The sequence below is a fragment of the Bombina bombina genome, chromosome 3 (assembly GCF_027579735.1).
Source record: "Bombina bombina isolate aBomBom1 chromosome 3, aBomBom1.pri, whole genome shotgun sequence".
NCBI lineage: Eukaryota > Metazoa > Chordata > Amphibia > Anura > Bombinatoridae > Bombina > Bombina bombina.
This window is the reverse complement of record NC_069501.1, coordinates 80,431,115-80,457,266: the sequence shown is the minus strand read 5'-3', so window position 1 is coordinate 80,457,266 and position 26,152 is coordinate 80,431,115. Positions and strand designations below refer to the sequence as shown.

General features: G+C 43.3%; 1 protein-coding gene across 1 annotated transcript in view; it reads left to right on the top strand.

The window, feature by feature from the left end:
• BCL9 (BCL9 transcription coactivator) overlaps positions 1–26,152 on the top strand; it is a 346,838-nt gene that overhangs the window by 68,370 nt on the left and 252,316 nt on the right. Inside the window, 1 exon segment of the mRNA XM_053705893.1 lies at positions 2,457–2,515. The gene's annotated coding sequence lies outside the window, so the exon portion shown is untranslated.

Here is a 26,152-nt window from a genome sequence, read left to right as displayed (position 1 = left end):
GCTTCTGGACTATCTGCGGGTCAGTGTCCTTGGGGCCTTTCCTTTTAAAGTTTATTGGGCAGGGGTTCAGGCCTGGTGCCCTCAGTATGGGCCGCCTATTGTACCCTTCCGTCTTGGCATTCACTGCCCTCTATAGCGTGGGTATTGTCTTCCCAAAAGTTATGAATGCAGCTGTGGACTCTTTCCATTTAAGAAGAAAAACATAAATTATGCTAACCTGATCATTTCCTTTTCCTCTAATGGAAAGAGTCCACAGCTCTTCACCCGTAATTTTATGTGGGGGCGTCCTTATATTCTTCTGGCACCTTTTCACCCTGATATTTCTTCTACTGTTCCTTGGCAGAATGATTTGGTGGATGAGGGGAGTGGGAGGAGTATTTAAGCCTTTGGCTGCGGTGTCTTTGCCTCCTCCTGGTGACCAGGTTCTTATTTCCCAAAAGTAATGAATGCAGCTGTGGACTCTTTCCATCCGAAGAAAATAAAATTATCAGGTAAGCATAATTTTGTTTTTTTTTTCTTGGCAGAATTTTTTTGTTTTGTTTTTTTGCAGTCCAGGTATACAACCCTTGAACACCATTTGAGTTTTATGTAGCCAGATAGATCTATAAATGTTCTGTCACGTAATCACTGTTCAGAATGTTGTATGGTTAGAGGTATGATTTCTGCAGGGTGCAGTTCAGTTTTCCTAGGAGCTGTGGGGGAAAAACACAATTTTCCAAGTTAAAGGGATATTAAACACACACATTTTCTTTTGTGATTCAGACAAAGCAAACCATTTTAAACGTTTCTGATTTATTTCGATTTTTTTTTCCGGTCCCATGATATTCTGTGTTGAAGAGATACCTAGGTAGGCTTCTGGAGCACTATATGACAGGAAATAGTGCTGTCATCTAGTGCTCATGCAAACGGGTAACATTCTTGCAAAACTGCTGCCCTATAGTGCTCCAGAAATGGGCAGGCTCCAGAGCTGATGTCCCTGTTTTTTTTTTTTTTAACAAGAAAACAAAGAAACATTGATAATAAAAGAGAATTAGAAAGTTGTTTAAAATGACATGCTCTGAGTCATGAAAGAGGGAAAAAATGGGTTTCATATCCATTTAAAGGGATAGTCTCGTCAAAATCAGAGCAGCAATTTTAAGCAGCTTACTAATTTACTCCTATTATCAATTTGTCTTCGTTCTCTTGCTATTTTTATTTGAGAAACAGGAATGTAAGCTTAAGAGCTGGCCCATTATTGGTTCAGCACCTGGGTAGCGCTAGCTGATTGGTGGCTAAATGTAATAAAAATATCAAGAGAACAAAGAAAAATTTGATAATAGGAGTAATTTAGAAAGTTGCTTAAAATTGCATGCTCTATCTGAATCGTGAAACACATCATTTTGGTGTAGTACCCCTTTAATGTACCCATGCACATTTCCATTTTGCTCTTTCTACCATTAAAGTATATTGCAATGTTGCTTTACTACATATGGCTTTAACATTTTATAAAAGATTACATTTTGGGTTTACTTTTTCTAAAACAAATTCAAGATTTGTCAAATATCAGCCTTACCAGTGAGTATGATGTTCGTGAGAGTTTAAATTTATTGGTTTGAGTTTTGTAAATGCAACTTGGGTAAAAAGACTACACCAGAATTTGTTTTATTCCCTAAATTTGCATAACCAACACAGTTATATTAATATACTTTTTACCTCTGTGATTATCTTGTATCTAAACCTCTGCAATCTGCCCCCTTATTTCAGTTCTTTTGACAGACTTTAGCCAATTAGTGCTGACTCCTAGGTAATTTCACGTGCATGAGCTCAATGTTATCTATGACACATGAACTAACCCCCTCTAGTGGTGAAAAACTGTTAAAATGCTTTCATATAAGAGGCGGCCTTCAAGGTCTAAGAAATTAGCATATGAACCTCCTAGGTTTAGCTTTCAGCTAATAATACCAAGAGAACAAAGCAAAACTGGTGATAGAAGTAAATGGGAAAGTTGATTAAAAATTCATGCCCTATGTGCATTGTAAACACATTGCTCATTTACTTCTATTATCACATTGTCTTCTCTTGGTATCTTTTGTTGGGGGATATAAGCTCAGGAGTGTGCATGTGTCTGGCGCATTATATGGCAGCAGTTTTGAAAGAATGTTATCGATTAGCAAGAGCAACATTTCCTGCCATGTAGTGCTCTAGATACCTACCTCAGTATCTCTTCAATAAAGAATATCATGGAAACAAAGCAAATTTTAATAATAAAAATTAATTGGAAACTTTTTAAAAATTGTTTGCATTGTCTGAATTACAAAAGAACATTTTTGGGTTTCATATCCCTTTAATTACAAATTCACCTGTATAGTGAATCCCTTTTTTTCCGGAAGCTTGGCTAACTGTACAGTTTACAAATAGTTTTTTCTCCCTTTTTTCTTTTTGTAACTTTGCAGGTAATTGATTTCTTTTTTGTAAAGGGTCATCACTGGCTATCAAACAGGATGAGTACTGCTGTATCGTGACCACAGGGGACCTGGTGAGTACTGATTATATGAAGCCTTGTTTAATTAAACTGTACAAATCTATGTATAAAATGTGTTTAACTTTACATAATAATTGCTTACAAAGGGGTTCATTATCTCATTTTTCTTTAATTTTGAAAGCATGAAATATTTCCCAATCGGGGCTCTTTGGTGGAAACTAAGAAATAAAATGGTTAATTGTTCAGAATCAAAACTGGTAAATCTCCTTGCAAATAATTGCTGTGAACAGAATGTTTACACAAGAGCCGTCCCAAGTAGCTTTTGTTTAAAGGTCCAGCACACATTAAATTTGTATATACAGATCCAGCACACATTACATTTGTATATACAGTCATGTGAAAAAAGAAAGTACTCCCTCTTTGAATTCTATGCTTTTATGTATCAGGACATAACAATCATCTGGTCCTTAGCAGGTCTTAAAATTGGGTAAATGCAACCTGAGATGAACAAGAACACATGACTTATTACACTGTGTTATGATTTATTTAACAAAAATAAAGCCAAAATGGAGAACCCATGTGTGAAAAACTAAGTACACCTTATTATTCAATAGCTTGTAGAGCCACCTTTAGCAGAAATAACTTTAATTGTTTTCTGTATGACTTTCAGTCTCTCACCTCGTTGTGGAGGAATTTCTTCTATAAAGGTAAGACAAGTCCACGGATTCATCCTTTACTTGTGGGATATTATCCTCCTGCTAACAGGAAGTGGCAAATAGCTCCACCCCCAGTCATTCTCTTTGCCTACTCCAAGTACTAGGAAGGGTAAAGTGAAAGAGGGGATAAAATATTAGTTTTTTAATTTCTTCAAGCAGAACTGGGAAGCGGATTTTCTAAGTTGTCAGACTTTTCATCCGGGGGAGTGGGAACTCCATCCGGAGGTGTTTGCACAATTGATTCAGCAATGGGGCACACCAGAATTGGATCTGATGGCGTCTCGTCAGAAGGCCAAACTTCCTCGTTACGGGTCCAGGTCAAGGGACCCTCAGGCAGTACTGATAGATGCTCTAGCAGTACCCTGGTCGTTCAACCTGGCTTATGTGTTTCCACCATTTCCTCTCCTTCCGCGTCTGATTGCCAGAATCAAACAGGAGAGAGCTTCAGTGTTTTTGATAGCACCTGCGTGGCCACACAGGACTTGGTATGCAGACCTGGTGGACATGTCATCTGACATGTCATCTCTTCCACCATGGACTCTGCCACTGAGACAGGACCTTCTGATTCAAGGTCCGTTCCAGCATCCAAATCTAGTTTCTCTGCGGCTGACTGCTTGGAGATTGAACGCTTGATTTTATCTAAGCGGGGCTTGTCTGAGTCGGTCATAGATACCTTGATTCAGGCTCGAAAGCCTGTCACCAGGAAAATTTATCATAAGATATGGCGTAAATATCTTTATTGGTGCGAATCCAAAGGCTACTCATGGAGTAAGATCAGGATTCCTAGTATTTTGTCCTTTCTCCAAGAAGGATTGGAGAAGGGGGCTATCAGCTAGTTCCTTAAAGGGACAGATATCTGCTTTATCAATTCTACTGCACAAACGTCTGGCAGATGTTCCAGACGTTCAGTCGTTCTGTCAGGCTTTAGTTAGAATCAAGCCTGTGTTTAAACCTGTTGCTCCGCCATGGAGTTTGAATTTAGTTCTTAAAGTTCTTCAAGGGGTTCTGTTTGAACCTATGCATTCCATAGATATTAAGCTTCTATCTGGGAAAGTTCTGTTTTTAGTTGCTATCTCTTCGGCTCGAAGAGTTTCAGAACTATCTGCATTGCAATGCGACTCGCCTTATCTTGTTTTCCATGCTGATAAGGTGGTTTTGCGTACCAAACCTGGATTCCTTCCTAAGGTTGTTACTAATAAGAATATTAATCAGGAAATTGTTGTTCCTTCTCTGTGTCCTAATCCTTCCTCTAAGAAGGAGCGTCTATTGCACAACTTGGATGTGGTTCGTGCTTTAAAGTTTTACTTGCAAGCGACCAAAGATTTCCGTCAAACATCTTCTTTGTTTTTTGTCTATTCTGGAAAACGTAGAGGTCAAAAAGCTACGGCTACCTATCTTGCCTTTTGGCTGAAAAGCATCATCCGTTTGGCATACGAGACTGCTGGACAGCAGCCTCCTAAAAGAATTACAGCTCACTCTACTAGAGCGGTGGCTTCCACATGGGCTTTTAAAAATGATGCTTTTGTTGAACAGATTTGTAAGGCTGCGACTTGGTCTTCGCTTCATACCTTTTCCAAATTTTACAAATTTGATACTTTTGCTTCTTTGGAGGCTATTTTTGGGAGAAAAGTTCTTCATGCAGTGGTGCCTTCTGTTTAACCATCTGTCTTGTCCCTCCCGTTCATCCGTGTCTTGTAGCTTTGGTATTGTATCCCATAAGTAAAGGATGAATCCGTGGACTCGTCTTACCTTTTTATAGAAGAAAAGTAAATTTATGCTTACCTGATAAATTTAATTTCTTCTATGGTAAGACGAGTCCACGGCCCGCCCTGTCAATTTAAGACAGATTATATTTCTCCTGTTAAGTGTAGTCAGTCCACGGGTCATCCATTACTTATGGGATTATAACTCCTCCCTAACAGGAAGTGCAAGAGGATCACCCAAGCAGAGCTGCTATATAGCTCCTCCCCTCTACGTCATATCCAGCCATTCTCTTGCACCTAACTAAAGATAGGACGTGTGAGAGGACTGTGGTGTGTTAAACTTAGTTTTTATTTCTTCAATCAAAAGTTTGTTATTTTAAACGGCACCGGAGTGTGTTGTTTGTTCTCAGGCAGCATTAGAAGAAGAATCTGCCTGAGTTTTCTATGATCTTAGCGGTCGTAACTAAGATCCACTTGCTGTACTCGGCCATTCTGAGGAGTGAGGTAACTTCAGAACAGGGGATAGCATGCAGGGCCCACTTGCAAGGAGGTATGTGCAGTAAATTATTTTCTAAGGAATGGAATTGACTGAGAAAATACTGCTAATACCGATGTAATGTAAGTGCAGCCTTAAATGCAGTAGTAGCGACTGGTATCAGGCTGATATGTATGTATGTATACTCTGAGGTATTTCTGGGGAATGGAATTTCACTAAGAAAATACTGTCAATATTAAAGTAATATTTGAGCCTGCACTGCAGTGAAAGCGACTAGCAGCAGGCTTATTAATAACACTTCATAATTTTCAATTTTAAAACGTTTACTGGCATGTTAATCGTTATTTCTGAGGTACTTGGTGATAAAACTTTATGGGCATGATTTTTACCACATGGCTGTCGTTTTTTTCTGCATAAAAACAGTTTACTGAGCTTCCCCACTGTTGTAATATGAGTGGGAGGGGCCTATTTTAGCGCTTTATTGCACAGTAAAAATTTAGTCACAGTCTTCCTATTTCTTCCTCCATGATCCAGGACGTCTCTACAGAGCCCAGGGGTCTCCAAAACTAGTTTTGAGGGAGGTAATCAGTTACAGCAGACCTGTGACAGTGTGTTTGACTGTGATAAAAACGTTTATTATTTCAACTGTTATCCGTTTTGGGTATTAAGGGGTTAATCATCCTTTTGCTGGTGGGTGCAATCCTCTGCTAACTTTATACATTTTCTGTTAAAATTTGGTTGTTTTAACATATTTGGTTCATTGTTAATTCAACTGTGTCACATTTTTATGTTTCTTAAAGGCGCAGTAGCGTTTTTTATATAGCTTGTAAATTTATTTAAAAGTTTTTTCCAAGCTTGCTAGTGTTATTGCTAGTCTGTTTAAACATGTCTGACACAGATGAATCTGTTTGTTTACTATGTTTAAAGGCCAATGTGGAGCCCAATAGAAATGTGTGCACTCAATGTATAGATGTTACTTTGAATAAAAGTCAAACTTTATATGTTAAAAAAATATCACCAGACAACGAGGGGGAAGTTATGCCGACTAACTCTCCTCACGTGTCAGTACCTTCGCCTCCCGCTCAGGAGGTGCGTGATATTGTGGCGCCAAGTACATCAGGGCGGCCCATACAAATCACTTTGCAAGACATGGCTAATGTTATGACTGAAGTACTATCTAAATTGCCAGAATTAAGAGGTAAACGCGATCACTCTGGAGTAAGAACAGAGTGCGCTGATAATAGTAGAGCCATGTCTGATACTGCGTCACAATTTGCAGAACATGAGGACGGAGAGCTTCATTCTGTGGGTGACAGATCTGATCCAAGTAAACTGGATTCAGAGATTTCAAATTTTAAATTTAAGCTTGAGAACCTCTGTGTATTACTAGGGGAGGTATTAGCGGCTCTGAATGATTGTAACACGGTTGCAATTCCAGAGAAAGTATGTAGGCTGGATAAATATTTTGCGGTACCGGCGTGTACTGACGTTTTTCCTATACCTAAAAGGCTTACAGAAATTGTTAACAAGGAGTGGGATAGACCCGGTGTGCCCTTTTCACCCCCTCCTATATTTAGAAAAATGTTTCCAATAGACGCCACCACACGGGACCTATGGCAGACGGTCCCTAAGGTGGAGGGAGCAGTTTCTACTCTGGCTAAGCGCACCACTATCCCGGTGGAGGATAGCTGTGCTTTTTCAGATCCAATGGATAAAAAGTTAGAGGGTTACCTTAAAGGGCCACTGTAAGTAAATATTTTCTATGCCTGTTACTAACTAACTACCCCAAATACGCTTTTTATCAATAGCATTTCATTAACATATCTCTACCGTATATCAGAAATCTTGTCTGCAAATTTAATTGTTTTCCAAACCCACTCCGTGGGTATCCTTTGCTCTGTACCAATCCGCTTACAATACCTAGGTTTCAAAATGGCGCTTTAAACACAAAGTTATTGGTTTAAGTATTTTGAACATGCAATGCTGAAAATAGTGGGCAGGATAACGTGACATCATCGGTGAATAAAAGATCTAACTTTTAGAACGTTATGAAACTTCGTTTTTGAGAAAATATAGGTCAGTAGGTTTTAATTAATGTTTATTAACTTTAATATGTTAGTTGTTTAGCTTAAAAATTATAACAGAAAGTAATCCTTTAAGAAAATGTTTGTTCAGCAAGGTTTTATATTACAACCCCTTGCATGCATCGCGCCTGTCACTGCTGCGGCGGCATTCTGGTTTGAGTCTCTGGAAGAGACCCTTAGCACAGCTCCATTGGATGAGATTATGAACAAGCTTAAAGCCCTTAAGCTAGCTAATTCATTTATTTCTGATACCGTAGTACACTTAACCAAACTTACGGCTAAGAACTCCGGATTCGCCATTCAAGCGCGCAGAGCGCTGTGGCTTAAATCCTGGTCAGCTGATGTGACTTCTAAATCTAAATTGCTTAATATTCCTTTCAAAGGGCAGACATTATTCGGGCCCGGCTTGAAAGAAATTATCGCTGACATTACTGGAGGTAAGGGCCATGCCCTGCCTCAAGACAGGGCCAAACCAAAGGCTAAACAGTCTAATTTTCGTGCCTTTCGTAATTTCAAGGCAGGAGCAGCATCAACTTCCTCCGCTCCAAGACAGGAAGGAACTGTTGCTCGCTACAGACAGGGCTGGAAACCTAACCAGTCCTGGAACAAGGGCAAGCAGGCCAGAAAACCTGCTGCTGCCCCTAAGACAGCATGAAGTGAGGGCCCCCGATCCGGAAACGGATATAGTGGGGGGCAGACTTTCTCTCTTCGCCCAGGCTTGGGCAAGAGATGTCCAGGATCCCTGGGCGTTGGAAATCATATCTCAGGGATATCTTCTGGACTTCAAAGCTTCTCCTCCACAAGGGAGGTTTCATCTTTCAAGGTTATCAGCAAACCAGATAAAGAAAGAGGCGTTTCTACGCTGTGTACAAGACCTCTTACTAATGGGAGTGATCCACCCAGTTCCGCGATCGGAACACGGGAAAGGATTCTATTCAAATCTGTTTGTGGTTCCCAAAAAAGAGGGAACCTTCAGACCAATCTTGGACTTAAAGATCCTAAACAAATTCCTAAGAGTTCCATCGTTCAAAATGGAAACTATTCGAACCATCTTACCCATGATCCAAGAGGGTCAGTACATGACCACAGTGGATTTAAAGGATGCCTACCTTCACATACCGATTCACAAGGATCATTATCGGTATCTAAGATTTGCATTCCTAAACAGGCATTACCAGTTTGTAGCTCTTCCCTTCGGGTTAGCTACGGCTCCAAGAATCTTTACAAAGGTTCTGGGCTCTCTTCTGGCGGTACTAAGACCGCGAGGCATAGCGGTAGCTCCGTACCTTGACGACATTCTGATACAAGCGTCAAGTTTCCAAACTGCCAAGTCTCATACAGAGTTAGTTCTGGCATTTCTAAGGTCGCATGGGTGGAAGGTGAACGAAGAAAAGAGTTCTCTATTGCCACTCACAAGAGTTCCCTTTCTAGGGACTCATATAGATTCCGTAGAAATGAAAATTTACCTGACGGAGGACAGGTTATCAAAACTTCTAAATGCTTGCCGTGTCCTTCATTCCATTCAACACCCGTCAGTGGCTCAGTGCATGGAGGTAATCGGCTTAATGGTAGCAGCAATGGACATAGTACCATTTGCGCGCCTGCATCTGACTGCTGCAATTGTGCATGCTAAGTCAGTGGAATGGGGATTACTCAGATTTGTCCCCTCTGCTAAATCTGGATCAAGAGACCAGAGATTCTCTTCTATGGTGGCTTTCTCGGCCACATCTGTCCAAGGGGATGCCCTTCCGCAGGCCAGATTGGACGATTGTAACAACAGACGCCAGCCTTCTAGGTTGGGGCGCAGTCTGGAATTCCCTGAAGGCTCAGGGATCATGGACTCAGGAGGAGAGACTCCTTCCAATAAACATTCTGGAATTAAGAGCAGTTTTCTATGCTCTTCTGGCTTGGCCTCAGTTAGCAACTCTGAGGTTCATCAGGTTTCAGTCGGACAACATCACGATTGTGGCTTACATCAACCATCAAGGAGGAACAAGGAGTTCCCTAGCGATGATGGAAGTCTCAAAGATAATTCGCTGGGCAGAGTCTCACTCTTGCCACCTGTCAGCGATCCACATCCCAGGCGTGGAGAACTGGGAGGCGGATTTTCTAAGTCGCCAGACCTTTCATCTGGGGGAGTGGGAACTTCATCCGGAGGTGTTTGCCCAACTGCTTCATCATTGGGGCAAACCAGATCTGGATCTCATGGCGTCTCGCCAGAACGCCAAGCTTCCTTGTTACGGATCCAGGTCCAGGGACCCGGGAGCGGTGCTGATAGATGCTCTGACAGCACCTTGGGTCTTCAACATGGCTTATGTGTTTCCACCTTTCCCGATGCTTCCTCGATTGATTGCCAGGATCAAACAGGAGAGAGCATCTGTGATTCTAATAGTGCCTGCGTGGCCACGCAGGACCTGGTATGCAGATCTAGTGGACATGTCGTCCTGTCCACCATGGTCTCTGCCTCTGAGACAGGACCTTCTGATTCAGGGTCCTTTCAAACATCCAAATCTAATTTCTCTGAGGCTGACTGCATGGAGATTGAACGCTTGATTCTATCAAAGCGTGGATTCTCGGAGTCAGTGATTTATACCTTAATACAGGCTAGGAAACCTGTTACCAGGAACATTTACCATAAAATATGGCGTAAATACTTATATTGGTGCGAATCCAAGAGTTACTCATGGAGTAAGGTTAGGATTCCTAGGATATTGTCTTTTCTACAAGAGGGTTTAGAAAAGGGTTTATCTGCTAGTTCGTTAAAGGGACAGATTTCAGCTCTGTCTATCCTTTTACACAAACGTCTGGCAGAAGTTCCAGACGTTCAGGCTTTTTGTCAGGCTTTGGCTAGGATTAAGCCTGTGTTTAAGACTGTTGCTCCGCCGTGGAGCTTAAACTTAGTTCTTAACGTTCTGCAAGGTGTTCCGTTTGAACCCCTTCATTCCATCGATATCAAGCTGTTATCTTGGAAAGTTCTGTTTTTAATGGCTATTTCCTCGGCTCGAAGAGTCTCTGAGTTATCGGCCTTACATTGTGATTCTCCTTATCTGATTTTTCATTCAGACAAGGTAGTTCTGCGTACTAAACCTGGGTTCTTTCCTAAGGTAGTCACTAACAAGAATATCAATCAAGAGATTGTTGTTCCATCATTGTGCCCTAACCCTTCTTCAAAGAAGGAACGACTTTTGCACAATCTGGACGTCGTCCGTGCCCTGAAATTTTATTTGCAGGCAACTAAACATTTTCGTCAAACTTCTTCCCTGTTTGTCGTTTATTCTGGACAGAGGAGAGGTCAAAAAGCTTCGGCTACCTCTCTCTCTTTTTGGCTTCGTAGCATAATACGTTTAGCCTATGAGACTGCTGGACAGCAGCCTCCTGAAAGGATTACAGCTCATTCTACTAGAGCTGTGGCTTCAACTTGGGCCTTTAAGAATGAGGCCTCTGTTGAACAGATTTGCAAGGCTGCAACTTGGTCTTCACTTCACACTTTTTCAAAATTTTACAAATTTGACACTTTTGCTTCTTCGGAGGCTGTTTTTGGGAGAAAGGTTCTACAGGCAGTGGTTCCTTCCGTGTAAAGATCCTGCCTGTCTCTCCCGTCATCCGTGTACTTGTAGCTTTGGTATTGGTATCCCATAAGTAATGGATGACCCGTGGACTGACTACACTTAACAGGAGAAAATATAATTTATGCTTACCTGATAAATTCATTTCTCCTGTAGTGTAGTCAGTCCACGGCCCGCCCTGTTTTTACGGCAGGTCTAAATTTTAATTAAACTCCAGTCACCACTGCACCCTATAGTTTCTCCTTTCTCGTATGGTTTCGGTCGAATGACTGGATATGACGTAGCGGAGAGGAGCTATATAGCAGCTCTGCTTGGGTGATCCTCTTGCACTTCCTGTTAGGGAGGAGTTATAATCCCATAAGTAATGGATGACCCGTGGACTGACTACACTACAGGAGAAATGAATTTATCAGGTAAGCATAAATTATGTTTTCTCTTGTTAAGTGTAGTCAGTCCATTTTTTTTTAATTTAAACTTCAGTCACCTCTGCACCTTGTAGTTTCTCCTTTTTCTTCCTGTAAACGGTCGAATGACTGGGGGGTGGAGCTAAAGGAGGAGCTATATAGACAGCTCTGCTGTGGTGCCACTTCCTGTTAGCAGGAGGATAATATCCCACAAGTAAAGAATGAATCCGTATCCGATATTCCCTCACAATGTTCTGAGGTAGGGATGAGGGATTTGCTATCTGAGGGAGAGATTTCTGATTCAGGAAGGATGTTCCCTCAGACATATTCAGATATGACGGCATTTAAATTTAAGCTAGAGCACCTCAGTTTATTGCTCAGGGAGGTTTTAGCGACTCTGGATGATTGTGACCCTGTTGTAGTTCCAGGGAAATTGTGTAAAATGGACAAATATTTAGAGGTTCCTGTTTACACTGATGTTTTTCCGGTCCCTAAGAGGATTTCGGACATTGTTACTAAGGAGTGGGATGGACCAGGTATTCCGTTCGCTCCCCCTCCTGTTTTTAAGAAAATGTTTCCCATATCTGACACCATGAGGGACTCATGGCAGACGGTCCCTAAGGTGGAGGTAGCTATTTCTACTCTGGCTAAGCGTACAACCTTACCTATTGAAGACAGTTGTGCTTTCATAGATCCTAAGGATAAAAAAATTAGAGGGTCTCCTAAAGAAAATTTTTGTTCATCAAGGTTTTCTTCTTCAACCTATAGCGTGCATCATTCCTGTAACCACTGCAGCTGCCTTTTGGCTTGAGGCTCTAGAGGAGGCTCTTCAGGTGGAGACCCCACTAGATGATATTCTGGACCGAATTAAGGCTCTTAAGCTAGCTAATTCTTTTATTACAGACACCGCTTTTCATCTCGCTAAGTTAGCGGCAAAGAATTCAGGTTTTGCCATTTTAGAGCGTTATGGCTTAAGTCCTGGTCGGCTGATGTGTCATCCAAATCTAAGCTTTTGACCATCCCTTTCAAAGGTAAGACCCTATTCGGGCCTGCACTGAAAAAGATCATTTCAGACATCACTGGGGGGAAGGGTCATGCCCTCCCTCAAGATAAGTCAAATAAGACCAGGACCAAACAAAATAATTTTCGTTCCTTTCGAAACTTCAATGGTGGTCCCGCTTCCTCTTCCCCTGCTGCAAAGCAAGAGGGGAACTTTGCTCAATCCAAGCCAACCTGGACACCTAATCAGGCTTGGAACAAGGGTAAACAGGCCAAAAAGCCTGCTGCTGCCACTAAGACAGCATGAAGGGGTAGCCCCCGATCCGGGACCGGATCTAGTAGGGGGCACACTCTCTCTCTTTGCTCAGGCCTGGGCAAGAGACGTTCAGGACTACTGGGCCGTAGAAATTGTAACCCAGGGGTATCTCCTAGATTTCAAAGATTCTCCTCCAAGGGGTAGATTCCATCTTTCTCAATTGTCTGTAAACCAGACAAAAAGAGAGGCGTTCTTACGCTGTGTAGAAGACCTTTTTACCATGGGAGTGATCTGCCCAGTTCCGAAAGCAGAACAGGGACAAGGTTTCTACTCCAATCTGTTTGTGGTTCCCAAAAAAGAGGGAACCTTCAGACCAATTCTAGATCTCAAGATACTAAACCAATTCCTAAGCGTTCCATCCTTCAAGATGGAGACCATTCTGACTATTTTACCAATGATCCAGGAGGGTCAATATATGACCACCGTGGATTTAAAGGATGCGTATCTACACATTCCTATCCACAAAGATAATCACCAATTCCTCAGGTTTGCCTTTCTGGACAGGCATTACCAGTTTGTGGCTCTTCACTTCGGGTTGGCCACGGCGCCAAGAATCTTCACAAAGGTGCTAGGGTCCCTTCTGGCGGTCCTAAGGCAGAGGGGCATAGCAGTGGCGCCCTATCTAGACGACATCCTAATTCAAGCGTCGACTTTCCAACTAGCGTTGGCCTTTCTAAGATCTCATGGGTGGAAGGTGAACGTGAAAAAGAGTTCTCACAAGAGTTCCATTCCTGGGAGATAGATTCGGTGGACATGAAAATTTTTCTGGCGGAGGTCAGAAAATCAAAGATTTTAACCACCTGCCGAGCTCTTCATTCCATTCATCGGCCGTCAGTGGCTCAGTGTATGGAGGTAATCGGACTTATGGTAGTGGCAATTGACATAGTTTTGTTTGCTCGCTTGCATCTCAGACCCCTGCACCTATGCATGCTCAAACAGTGGAATGGGGATTATGCAGATTTATCTCCTCAGATAAATATGGATCAAGAGACCAGAGACTCTCTTCTTTGGTGGCTGTCACAAGATCGCCTGTCCCGGGGAATGTGTTTCCGCAGTCCAGCGTGGGTTATAGTGACGACGGACGCCAGCCTACTGGGCTGGGGTGCGGTCTGGAATTCCCTGAAAGCACAGGGTTTGTGGACTCAGGAGGATGCCCTCCTACCGATAAATATTCTGGAATTAAGAGCGATATTCAATGCTCTTCAGGCGTGGCCTCAGCTGGCTTCGGCCGGATTCATCAGACTTCAGTCGGACAACATCACGACTGTAGCTTATATCAATCGTCAGGGGGGAACAAGGAATTCCTTGGCGATGATGGAAGTTTCCAGGATAATCCGATGGGCAGAGACTCACTCTTGCCATCTATCAGCGATCTATATCCCAGGGGTAGAGAACTGGGAGGCAGATTTTCTAAGTCGTCAGACTTTTCATCCGGGGGAGTGGGAGCTCCATCCGGAGGTGTTTGCTCAACTGGTTCGGCTATGGGGCACACCAGAATTGGATCTGATGGCGTCTCGTCAGAACGCCAAACTTCCTTGTTACGGATCCAGGTCCAGGGATCCTCAGGCAGTACTGATAGAGGCTCTAGCAGTACCCTGGTCGTTCAACCTGGCTTATGTGTTTCCACCTTTCCCTCTCCTTCCGCGTCTGATTGCCAGAATCAAACAGGAGGGAGCTACTGTGATTTTGATAGCGCCTGCGTGGCCACGCAGGACTTGGTATGCAGACCTGGTGGACATGGCATCTCTGCCACCATGGACTCTGCCACTGCGACAGGACCTTCTGATTCAAGGTCCGTTCAAGCATCCAAATCTAATTTCTCTTGTAAGATGTATCGAGTCCACGGATTCATCCTTTACTTGTGGGATATTCTCTTTCCCAACAGGAAGTGGCAAAGAGAGCACACAGCAGAGCTGTCCATATAGCTCCCCCTCTAGCTCCACCCCCCCAGTCATTCTCTTTTACGGCTCTAAGCAATCGGAAGGGTAAAGTGAATGTGGTGTTAGAATTGTAGTTTTTATTTTCTACAAGCAAGAGTTTATTTTAAATGGTACCGGTGTGTACTATTTACTCTCTAGCAGAAGGGAGATGAAGATTTCTGCAGGGAGGAAGATGATTTTAGCATGTTGTAACTAAAATCCACTGCTGTTCCCACACAGGACTGAGGAGTACACGAGAACTTCAGTTGGGGGGAACGGTTTGCAGGTTAGGCTACAATAAGGTATGTTCAGTCATTTATTTCTAGACAAGACTGTGATGATGCTAGAAAAGACTGTTAATATCCCCATGAGGGAAGGGTAAGCTGTATTCAGAGACTAAGCATGGAATTTCAAGCTTACATAACAGGGCTAGTTTATGCTGGTTGACACTACTTCAGGGCAAATGGTTTTTATTGAAAAATTCGTTTTTTGAGACACTTTGAAGGTTCCTTTGGGTTTCTTTCAGGGGTTGTTACCCACATGGCTATTACTAAAACTCTTGGGAGTGTTTCTTTAGGCCTCACAAGCACCGTAGTGAGGTGGGAGGGGCCTAATTTCGCGCCTCAGATGCGCAGTTATTTTGACTAGAAGTTCAGGCTGTTTAACATGGAGGGTCCTGCTGCAGTTTGAGGGCCTATAAGAAGCTTTTTCCCCACAAATCTGGTTCCTAATGGCAGGTAGGGCCACAGCTGTGCTGTGGCAAGGTGCTGTAGTTTCTTTAACCGTTTTTTTCGCTTACTGTCGATCCGGTTTGGGCATTAAGGGGTTAATCGTTTTTATTGCTAGTGGTGCAATCTTACTAATGCTTTAGGTACATACTGTAAAAATTTCGAAAAGTTTGCTGCATTTTTTCACTGTTTTGCAAAATTGTGTGCCTTTTTTATCTCTTAAAGGCACAGTAACGTTTTTTTCAAAGTGTGTTTTTACTTGATTAAAGTGATTTCCAAGCCTGTTTGTATTACTACTAGTCTGTTAAACATGTCTGACACCAAGGAAAATCCTTGTTCAATGTGTTTAGAAGCCATGGTGGAACCCCTCTCAGAATGTGTCCCACTTGTACTGATATGTCTATACACTTTAAAGAACATATATTGTTGCACTTAAAAATGTGGCCCAAGATGATTCTCAGACAGAAGGTAACGAGGTTAGCCCGTCAACCTCTCCCCAAGTGTCACAACCAGTTACGCCCGCTCAAGCGACACCTAGAACCGCTAGTGCGTCTAACTCTTTTACCTTGCAAGACTTGGCGGCAGTTATGAATAATACCCTATCAGTGTTTTTAATCTAAACTGCTCGTGTTACCTGCAAAGCGTGATAGCTCTGTTTTAAGAACAGATAATGAGCATTCTGACGCTTTAGTAGCCGTATCCGATATACCCTCGCAGCACTCTGAAGTAGGGGCGAGGGATGTGCTGTCTGAGGGAGAAATTTCCGATTCAGGAAAGGTTTCTCCTCAGACAGATTCAGATACGTTGGCTTTTAAAATTAAACTAGAACAACTCCGATATTGCTCAGGGAGGTATTAGTTACTCTGGATGACTGCGACCCTATGGTGGTTCCAGAGAAATTGTGTAAAATGGACAAGTACCTAGAAGTTCCTGTTTACACTGATGTGTTCCCGGTCCCTAAGAGGATTGCGGATATTGTTACTAGGGAGTGGGATAGACCAGGTATTCCCTTCATTCCCCCTTCTGTTTTTAAGAAGATGTTCCCCATATCTAACCCCATGCGGGACTCGTGGCAGACGGTCTTTAAGGTGGAGGGGGCTGTTTCTTCACTTGCTAAACGCACAACTATACCAATTGAAGACAGTTGTGCTTTTAAAGACCCTATGGATAAAAAATTGGAGGGTTTACTTAAGAAAATTTTTGTTCAACAAGGTTTTCTTCTCCAACCTATTGCGTGCATTGTTCCTGTAACCACTGCAGCTGCTTTCTGGTTCGAGGCGCTGGAAGATGTGCTCAAGACGGAGACCTCATATGAGGACATTATGGACAGAATTAAGGCTCTTAAGCTGGCTAATTCTTTTATCACAGATGCCGCTTTCCAACTAGCTAAGTTAGCGGCAAAGAATTCAGGTTTCGCCATTCTGGCGCTCAGGGCGCTATGGCTAAAGTCCTGGTCGGCCGATGTGTCGTCAAAATCCAAACTATTGAACATCCCTTTCAAAGGAAAGACCCTCTTCGGGCCTGAATTGAAAGAGATTATTTCAGAAATCACTGGGGGAAAAGGCCATGCTGTCCCCCAGGACAATTCCTTCAAGACAAAGAACAAACAAAATCATTTTCGTTCCTTTCGGAATTTCAGGAGCGGTCTCGCTTCATCCTCCCCTGCTGCAAATCAAGAGGGTAACATTTTACAACCCAGGGCAGCCTGGAAACCTTACCAGGGCTGGAACAAGGGTAAACAGGCCAAGATGCCTGCAGCTGCCTCCAAGACAGCATGATGGGGTAGCCCCAGATCCAGTACCGAATCTAGTAGGGGGCAGACTCTCTCTCTTCGCTCAGGCCTGGGCAAGAGATGTACACAATCCCTGGGCCTTAAAGATTGTATCCCAGGGATATCTTCTAGAATTCAAGGACTCCCCTCCAAGGGGAAGGTTCCACATTTCTCGTCTGTCTTCAGACCAGACAAAGAAAGAGGCGTTCTTACGATTTGTAGAAGACCTACATACAATGGGAGTGATCCACCCAGTTCCAATTGCGAAACAAGGGCTGGGTTTTTACTCAAACCTGTTTGTGGTTCCAAAGAAAGAAGGAACTTTCAGACCAATCCTGGATCTCAAAATTCTAAACAAATTCCTCAGAGTCCCATCATTCAAGATCTAGCTGCGGAATCTGTTGGCGCTCTACAAATAACCGATATTAATAATAATAATGGAGACCATTCGGACAATCTTACCAATGATCCAGGAGGGTCAATATATGACCACCGTGGATTTATAGGATGCGTATCTACACATTCCTATCCACAAAGATCATCACCAGTTTCTCAGGTTCGCCTTTCTGGACAGGCATTACCAGTTTGTGGCTCTTCCTTTCGGGTTGGCCACTGCTCCCAGAATTTTCACAAAGGTGCTAGGGTCCCTCCTGGCAGTTCTAAGACCGCGGGGCATAGCAGTGGCGCCTTATCTAGACGACATCTTAATTCAGGCTTCGACTTTCCAAAGAGCCAAGTCTCACACGGAAATCATATTGGCTTTTCTGTGGTCTCACGGGTGGAAGGTGAACATCAAAAAGAGTTCTTCTCCCCCCTCACACAGTTTCCTTCCTAGGAACTCTGATAGACTCGGTAGATAGGAAAATATTTCTGACGGAGGTCAGAAAGTTAAAACTCTTAACCACTTGCCGAGTCCTTCATTCCATTCCTCTGCCATCTGTAGCTCAGTGCATGGAGACAATCGGACTAATGGTAGCGGCAATGGACATAGTCCCTTTTGCACGGATACACCTCAGTCCACTGCAACTATGCATGCTCAAACAGTGGAATGGGGATTATGCAGATTTTTCTCCTCAAATACAGCTGGACCAGGGGACCAGAGATTCTCTTCTCTGGTGGTTGTCTCAGGGAATGTGTTTCCGCAGACCAGAGTGGATCATCGTAACGACCGACACCAGTCTTTTGGGCTGGGGTGCAGTCAAGAACTCCCTGAAAGTTCAGGGCTTATGGTCTTGGGAAGTGGCTCTTCTCCCGATAAACATTCTGGAACTGAGGGCGATATTCAACGCGTTTCAGGCATGGCCTCAACTAGCTGCGGCCAAATTCATCAGATTTCAGTCGGACAACATCACGACTGTAACTTACGTCAATCATCAAGGGGGAACAAGGAGTTCCATAGCAATGACGGAGGTAACCAAAATAATCAGGTGGGCGGAGGATCACTCCTGCCATCTCTCAGCAATTCACATCCCAGGAGTAGACAACTGGGAGGCGGATTTTCTAAGTCGTCAGACTTTTCACCCGGGGGAGTGGGAACTCCACCCGGAGTTATTTGCCCAGCTGACTCAGCTATGGGGCACTCCAGAATTGGATCTGATTGCGTCCCGTCAGAACACCAAACTTCCTCATTACGGGTCCAGGTCCCGGGATCCACAGGCGGTACTGATAAAGGCTCTAGCAGCGCCTTGGTCCTTCAATCTGGCCTTTTTTTTTTTTCCACCGTTTCCTCTCCTCCCTCGTCTGGTTGCCAGAATCAAGCAGGAGAGGGCTTCGGTGGACCTGGTATGCAGACCTAGTGGACATGTCATCTGTCCCACCATGGACACTACCAGTGAGGCAGGACCTTCTAATTCAAGGTCCTTTCAAGCATCCAAATCTAATTTCTCTGCGTCTGACTGCAGTGAGTACATGACCACAGTGGACTTAAAGGATGCCTACTTTCACATTCCGATTCACAAGAATCATCATCAGTTCCTGAGGTTTGCCTTTTTAGAGAGGCATTACCAAGTTGTAGCTCTTCCATTCGGGTTGGCTACAGCCCCAAGAATTTTTACAAAGGTTCTAGGCTCACTTCTGGCGGTCCTAAGACCGCGAGGCATAGCGGTGGCTCCTTACCTGGACGATATCCTGATACAGGCGTCAAGCTTTCAAATTGCCAAATCTCATACAGAGATAGTTCTGGCATTCCTGAGGTCGCATGGGTGGAAAGTGAACGAAGAAAAGAGTTCTCGATCTCCTCTCACGAGGGTTTCCTTCCTAGGGACTCTAATAGATTCTGTAGAAATGAAAATTTACCTGACGGAGTCTAGGTTATCAAAACTTCTAAATGCTTGCCGTGTTCTTCACTCCATTCCGCACCCCACGGTGGCTCAGTGCATGGAAGTAATCGGCTTAATGGTAGCGGCGATGGACATAGTGCCATTCGCGCGCCTGCATCTCAGACCGCTGCAATTATGCATGCTCAGTCAGTGGAATGGGGATTACACAGATTTGTCCCCTCTACTAAATCTGGATCAGGAAACCAGAGATTCTCTTATCTGGTGGTTATCTCGAGCCCATCTGTCCAAGGGTATGACCTTTCGCAGACCAGATTGGACAATTGTAACAACAGATGCCAGCCTTCTAGGTTGGGGTGCAGTCTGGAACTCCCTGAAGGCTCGGGGTTCATGGACTCAGGAGGAGAAACTCCTCCCAATAAATATTCTGGAGTTCAGAGCAATATTCAATGCTCTTCTGGCTTGGCCTCAGCTAGCAACACTGAGGTTCATCAGATTTCAGTCGGACAACATCACGACTGTGGCTTACATCATCCATCAAGGGGGAACCAGGAGTTCCCTAGCGATGTCAGAAGTCTCCAAGATAATTCGCTGGGCAGAGACTCACTCTTGCCACCTGTCAGCGATCCATATCTCAGGTGTAGAGAACTGGGAGGCGGACTTTTCATCCGAGGGAATGGGAACTCCATCCGGAGGTGTTTCCTCAATTGGTTCTCCGTTGGGGCAAACCAGAATTGGATCTCATGGCGTCTCGCCAGAACGCCAAGCTTCCTTGTTACGGATCCAGGTCCAGGGACCCAGAAGCGGCACTGATAGATGCTCTAGCAGCGCCTTGGTTCTTCAACCTGGCTTATGTGTTTCCACCGTTTCCTCTGCTCCCTCGTCTGATTGCCAAAATCAAACAGGAAAGAGCATCGGTGATATTGATAGCGCCTGCGTGGCCACGCAGGACCTGGTATGCAGACCTAGTGGACATGTCATCCTTTCCACCATGGACTCTGCCTCTGAGACAAGACCTTCTAATACAAGGTCCTTTCAATCATCCGAATCTACTTTCTCTGAGACTGACTGCGTGGAGATTGAACGCTTGATCCTATCAAAGCGTGGCTTCTCCGAGTCAGTAATTGATACCTTAAAGGGACACTGTACCCAAATTTTTTATTTTGTGATTCAGATAGAGCATGCAATTTTAAGCAACTTTCTAATTTTACTTCTATTATCAAATTTTCTTCGTTCTCTTGATATCTTTATTTGAAAAAGGAGGCATCTAAGCTGAGGAGCCAGCAAATTTGTGGTTCAGAACCATGGACAGCAATTGTTTATTGGTGCTGCCCAATCAGCAAGGACAACCCAGGTTGTTCACCAAAAATGGGCCGGCATCTAAACTTAAATTCTTGCTTTTCAAATAAACATACCAAGAGAATGAAGAAAATTTGATAATAGGAGTACATTAGAAAGTTGCTTCAAATTGCATGCTCTATCTGAATCACAAAAGAAAAAATTTGGGTACAGTGTCCCTTTAATACAGGCACGAAAGCCTGTCACCAGGAAAATTTACCACAAGATATGGCGTAAATATCTTCATTGGTGTGAATCCAAGAATTACTCATGGAGTAGGGTTAGGATTCCTAGGATATTGTCCTTCCTCCAAGAGGGTTTGGACAAAGGATTATCAGCTAGTTCTTTAAAGGGACAGATTTCTGCTCTGTCTATTCTTTTACACAAGCGTCTGGCAGAAGTTCCAGACGTTCAGGCATTTTGTCAGGCTTTAGTTAGAATGAAGCCTGTGTTTAAACCTGTTGCTCCTCCATGGAGCTTAAACTTGGTTCTTAAAGTTCTTTTTCTGATGGCTATTTCCTCGGCTCGAAGAGTCTCGGAGTCATCTGCCTTACATTGTGATTCTCCTTATCTGATCTTTCATTCAGATAAAGTTGTTCTGCGTACAAAACCTGGGTTTTTACCTAAGGTGGTTTCTAACAAGAATATCAATCAAGAGATTGTTGTTCCATCATTATGTCCTAATCCTTCTTCAAAGAAAGAACGTCTTTTGCATAATCTAGACTTAGTCCGTGCCTTGAAGTTTTACTTACAGGCTACTAAAGATTTTCGCCAAACATCTAACCTGTTTGTTGTTTACTCTGGACAGAGGAGAGGTCAGAAGGCCTCGGCAACCTCTCTTTCTTTTTGTCTTCGGAGTATAATCCGTTTAGCCTATGAGACTGCTGGACAGCAGCCTCCTAAAAGGATTACAGCTCATTCTACTAGAGCTGTGGCTTCCACCTGGGCCTTTAAAAATGAGGCCTCTGTTGAACAGATTTGCAAGGCTGCAACTTGGTCTTCCCTTCATACTTTTTCCAAACTTTACAAATTTGATACTTTTGCTTCTTCGGAGGCTGTTTTTGGGAGAAAGGATCTACAGGCAGTGGTTCCTTCCGTTTAAGTTCCTGCCTTGTCCCTCCCATCATCCGTGTACTTTAGCTTTGGTATTGGTATCCCACAAGTAATGGATGATCCGTGGACTGGATACACTTAACAAGAGAAAAAATAATTTATGCTTCCCTGATAAATTTATTTCTCTTGTAGTGTATCCAGTCCACGGCCCGCCCTGTCCTTTTCAGGCAGGTCTAAATTTTAATTAAACTACAGTCACCACTGCACCCTATGGTTTCTCCTTTCTCGGCTTGTTTCGGTCGAATGACTGGATATGGCAGTGAGGGGAGGAGCTATATAGCAGCTCTGCTGTGGGTGATCCTCTTGCAACTTCCTGTTGGGAAGGAGAATATCCCACAAGTAATGGATGATCCGTGGACTGGATACACTACAAGAGAAATATTTATCAGGTAAGCATAAATTATGTTTGTAATTAGAGGGGTGTTACTGGAGTCCCTATATTATATTTATCATTAGTTGATATTTGGGCATTATGTGACATGAAAGACAATATAAAAAAACGATGTTTCATGGTTTTTATTTTTGGCACTTAAAACTAATTGCTTTTATGCTTGAGGGTTATATTGTGTGTGTATTTTTACTTTAGTGCAAAACTGCATTTCCATGCAGTGTTGTTTGGGCCTACTCCAACTTTTGCTCTTAAGGGGCGGAGCCTATTTTGGCGCAATTTCTTCAGGCTTAGCAGCAGCAAACAGTAACGCGGTGGCTCCTGGACTGTGTAGCTGGTCTGAAGGGTTGGAAACTTGATTCGAAGTACCCTGGGGGCAGGTAGGCGCCACAGCGTGTATTTTTATCTATCTTTTGACTACATGTTGATATAAGTACTTCTAAAGCCTTATTTCTGCCCTTGCTTCTGGGTGCAGTAATTTTTGGATTAACCAACGATATTAGGTTAAATTTGGGAATAATTTAACGTTTTTTGTGCATTTTGGAAAAATTGTTCACTTAATTTCTTTGCTCAGGCTTGGGCAAGTGATGTTCAGGATTCCTGGGCACTAGAAATAATGACCCACGGTTATCAATTGGAATTCAAGGATTTTCTCCCAAGAGGGAGATTTCATCTTTCAAAAATTATCTGCAAACCAGATAAAGAGAGAGGCGTTCTTACGCTGTGTAAAAGATCTTTTTACTATGGGAGTAATCTGTCCTGTTCCAAAATTGGGACAGGGTTTTTACTCAAACCTATTTGTGGTCCCCAAAAAAGAGGGAATGTTCTGACCCATTTTGGACCTCAAGTGTCTAAACAAATGTCTGAGTTCCATCATTCAAGATGGAGACAATTCGAACGATTTTGCCAGTGATCCAGGAGGGTCAATGTATGACTACCGTGGATTTGAAGGATGCTTACCTTCATATTCCAATCCACAAAGATCATCATCGGTTTTTAAGGTTTGCCTTCTTGGACAAACATTATCAGTTCATGGCTCTTCCTTTGGGGTTGGCCACAGCACCCAGAATCTTCACAAAGGTTCTAGGGTCTCTTTTTGCGGTTCTCAGACCGCAAGGGATAGCAGTGGAGCCTTATCTGGACGATATTATGATTCAGGCGTCAACATATCATCTGACAAAATCTCACACGGACACAGTGTTGTCTTTTCTGAGAACTCACGGCTGGAAGGGGAACATAGAGAAGAGTTCACTTGTTCCACGGACAAGGGTTCCTTTTCTGGGAACTCTGATAGACTCGGTAGCTATGAAAGTATTTCTGACGGAGGTCAGAAAATCAAAGATTTTGAATACTTGCCAAGCACTTCTGTCCATTCCTCGGCCATCAGTGGCTCAGTGTATGGAGGTAATCGGATTAATGGTAGCGGCAATGGACATCGTTCCGTTTGCTCGCTTTCATCTCAGACCACTGTAACTGTGCATGCTCGGTCAGTGGAATGGGGATTATGCGGATTTATCTCCAAAGATAATTCTGGATCAAGAGACCAGAAACTCTCTTCTTTGGTGGTTGTCGCCAGATCATCTGTCCCAGGGGACTTGTTTCCGCAGACCCTCGTGGGTGATAGTGACAACAGATGCCAGCCTTCTGGGCTGGGGGTGCAGTTTGGAACTCTCTGAAGGCTCAGGGTGTTTGGACTCAAGTGGAGTCTCTACTTCCAATCAATATTCTGGAATTTAGAGCAATATTCAATGCGCTTCAGGCATGGCTTCAGTTGGCTTCGGCCAAATTCATAAGATTCCAGTCGGACAACATAACGACTGTGGCATATGTCAATCAGCAGGGGGGAACAAGGAGTTCCTTAGCGATGATAGAAGTATTCAAGATAATCAGTTGGGCAGAGGCCCACTCTTGTCATCTGTCAGCGATCTACATCCCAAGGGTAGAGAACTGGGAAGCAGATTTTCTAAGTCAACAGACTTTTCATCCAGGGGAGTGGGAACTTCACCCGGAGGTATTGCCTCATTGATTCTCAGATGGGGCAGACCGGAATTGGTTTTGATGGCATCTCGTCAGAATGCCAAGCTTCAAAGATACGGATCCCGGTCAAGGGATCCTCAGGCCGAACTGATAGATGCCTTGGCAGTACCTTGGTTGTTCAGCCTAGCTTATGTGTTTCCGCCGTTTCCTCTCCTCCCACGCGTGATTGCTCGAATCAAACAGGAGAGAGCTTCAGTGATCCTGATAGCGCCTGCGTGGCCACGCAGGACTTGGTTTACGGATCTAGTGGACATGTCCTCTCTGCCACTGTGGAAACTTCCGTTGAGACAGGACCTTCTCATTCAAGGTCCTTTCCAACATCCAAATCTAATTTCTCTGCAACTGACTGCGTGGAGATTGAACGCTTGATTTTATCGAAGCGAGGATTCTCTGGTTCAGTTATCAGTACTTTGATACAGGCTAGAAAGCCTGTCACTAGAAAAATATATCATAAGATATGGCGTAAATATCTTTTTGGTGTGAATCCAAGGGTTACTCATGGAGTAAAGTTAGGATTCCTTGGATTTTGTCTTTTCTCCAAAAAGGATTGGAGAAAGGATTATCAGCAAGTTCCTTAAAGGGACAAATTTCAGCTTTGTCAATTCTGTTTCACAAACGTTTGGCAAATGTATCAGATGTTCAGTCTTTTTGTCAGGCTCTATCTAGAATTAAGCCTGTATTTAGACCTATTACTCCTCCCTGGAGTTTGAATTTAGTTCTTCAACTTCTGCAAGGGGTTCCGTTTGAACCTATGCATTCCATAGATATTAAACTATTATCTTGGAAAGTTCTGTTTTTGGTTGCTATTTCTTCTGCTCGAAGAGTTTCTGAGCTTTCAGCATTACAGTGTGATTCGCCTTATCTCATATTTCATTCTAATAAGGTGGTTTTTATGTACCAAACCTGGGTTCCTTCCTAAGGTTGTTTCGAAAAAGAATATTAATCAGGAAATTGTTGTTCCTTCCTTGTGTCCTAATCCTTCTTCTAAGAAGGAGCGTCTGTTACATAACTTGGACGTGGTCCGTTCCTTAAAGTTTTACTTAAAGGCAACTAAGGATTTCCGTCAATCATCTTCATTATTCATAGTTTATTCTGGATAGCGTAGGGGTCAGAAAGCTACGGCTACCTTTCTTTCTTTTTGGCTGAAGAGTATCATCCGCCTGGCATGTGAGACTGCTGGACAGCAGCCTCCTGAAAGAATTACGGCTCATTCTACTAGGGCTGTGGCTTCCACATGGGTTTTTAAAAACGATGCATCTGTGGAACAGATTTGTAAGGCTGCGACTTGGTCGTCCCTTCACACTTTTTACAAATTTGATACTTTAGCTTCTTCTGAGGCTATCTTTGGGAGAAAGGTTCTTCAAGCAGTGGTGCTTTCCATTTAGGTTCCTGTCTTGTCCCTCCCTTTCATCCGTGTCCTATTGCTTTGGTATTGGTTTCCCACAAGTAAGGATGAAATCCGTGGACTCGTCATATCTTTGTAAAAGAAAACGAAATTTATGCTTACCTGATAAATTACTTTCTTTTACGATATGACGAGTCCACGGCCCACCCTGTTCTTTTTAAGACGGTTTTTCTTTATATTTTTTGTAAACTTCAGTCACCTCTGCACTTTTTAGCCTTTTCTTTTTCTCTTCTATACCTTTGGCCGAATGACTGAGGGGGGATGGCAAGGGGAGGGGCTATATATACAGCTCTGCTGTGGTGCTCTTTGCCACTTCCTGTTAGCAGGAGGTTAATATCTCACAAGTAAGGATGAAATCTGTTGACTCGTCATATCGTAAAAGAAAGTAATTTATCAGGTAAGCATAAATTTAGTTTTCCTTTTGCAGACTAT